We start from the raw sequence: 1666 nt of genomic DNA on the forward strand, positions 1-1666 counted from the left end.
GAGTAAGATGTAAGGGCATCGTTATCCTCATACTGCACATATTCGTACTCACCTCATCATCCTGCTCCCTCCTCTGGGCCTCCTCAGCACACCGCTGGATCTCATCCTGAATGACACGGGCGTACTCAAAGTCTTGCTCCTCTCTAGGGAAGGAAAGGAAATTTAGAGCTGAATTCTAAATTACTTCTTCTAAGAATAGAAGATAAATCTGCACAGCAAATCCACATTTAGTAAACTTGTATGTATAATATAAATGCAGATGACACACACATGTAGTAAAACCCACGAAATATGTATCATCAGTGGGTGTTTGTTGGAATTAGTGAGCCCATGCAGTGATGTTTGAATACTGCAGCATTATGAGCTGTGTTACAGTGTGTTTGGGGTGCAGGGGTCACCTACAGTTGTCTGGAAGTCTGCCTGAAGATGGCGCTCTGCTGGGCCCGCTGCTCGTCCTCCTCATCCTGCAGCCTTTTGGCTACACGGATGTCATTCTGCACCAGCTGGTTCTTCTGGATGTTGGTGGTATAGTATTGTTCGACTGTGAGGGCAAGGCAGAGAGAAAAGCAGAGGGTATGCCAATATCAAATGTGTGGCAATAAAGCACCATGTGTGATCTAGATTATACTGATTAATAATTACGATATTACTTCCAGTCTAAATCTGTTGATTTTTTTTGGAGTATTCATAACTGCTGTGCTTATTTAAAATGAGCTTTGTGACATGCCAGACCAGTGCACTTCTGAGGAATCCTAAAAACAGACGCCAAATTATATGTTTCTTTGTTTGTTGAGACATACCACAACTACGACTGTTACAGCCAATAGCTAAACAAAAACATGTTCAATGTCACTATCTTAGGTTTCCTAGGCTGCTTTGGTGAGTGGCGGTGACTCCATGAGACTGACTGGAGAGCAGCTCCAGCTTATATAAATTACTATATGTTTGTTGTGTGTAGCTGTCAAATGGTTGCCTGACATTGTACTTACTCTCCTGCTCCTGCAGGTTATGTGCCAAAGCTCCATCCTCCAGCACAGCAAAACACTGGCACACTGAAACATCAGAGGACAGGAGCCCTTCAGTATCAGACCAAAGGTTACCAAGTGTTCAAAAGATGAATGGAGGGGGAATGTAGGGGATAGAAATGTTTAATAAAGTGAATGGAGAAAAAAAAGACACAAATCTTAAATTTCACTTTATGGCTCTACACAGAGCCAGTCAATGATGGCTGTTTATACAACACAGACAAAAGCAGAGGAGTGTGCTTTCAAACTTTAGAAAAAAAGCAACCATCCACCACTCTGGCATGAATTCACTGTTAATTTATAAAAAGCTCTCAAAAAAGACTCTCATAAAATCCCGATCACAACAGGGTACCAGTGTTCCAGAACAAAACACAAGTGGCCACAATTATTACTGTCCTCCCAAAGTTGCTGAGTTCAGAAGCTGCACGAGATCCACCACATTCTAACAAAAGCAATAATTTTATTTGAATGTGTGTATGTAATTGTATATGGAAGCACAATTTATACATGCATGAGTACAAAAGATAAATAGATCTCTAAAAGTGTTGTTGAAAGGATCTTGAAAGGATGAAGTACAAGCAAATTTTTTTCTTTTGCTAACTCACTATGAATACCAAATGAAGATGCAAACTTTAGGAGCT

At 40.7% G+C, this 1666-nt stretch overlaps 1 long non-coding RNA gene across 1 annotated transcript; it reads right to left on the bottom strand.

Moving 5' to 3' along the window:
- Nucleotides 1-51: 51 nt before the first annotated feature.
- Nucleotides 52-1085, bottom strand: LOC111668041 (uncharacterized). Its single transcript, XR_002761705.2, has 3 exons — nt 990-1085; nt 403-541; nt 52-143 (listed from the first exon to the last, which is right to left on the bottom strand). It is a non-coding gene; the product is annotated as an uncharacterized LOC111668041 (long non-coding RNA).
- Nucleotides 1086-1666: the final 581 nt, after the last annotated feature.

Source organism: Seriola lalandi, unplaced genomic scaffold (assembly GCF_002814215.2).
Source record: "Seriola lalandi dorsalis isolate HSWRI2012SDOR001 ecotype SW California unplaced genomic scaffold, Sedor1 jcf7180002003840, whole genome shotgun sequence".
NCBI classification, from domain to species: domain Eukaryota; kingdom Metazoa; phylum Chordata; class Actinopteri; order Carangiformes; family Carangidae; genus Seriola; species Seriola lalandi.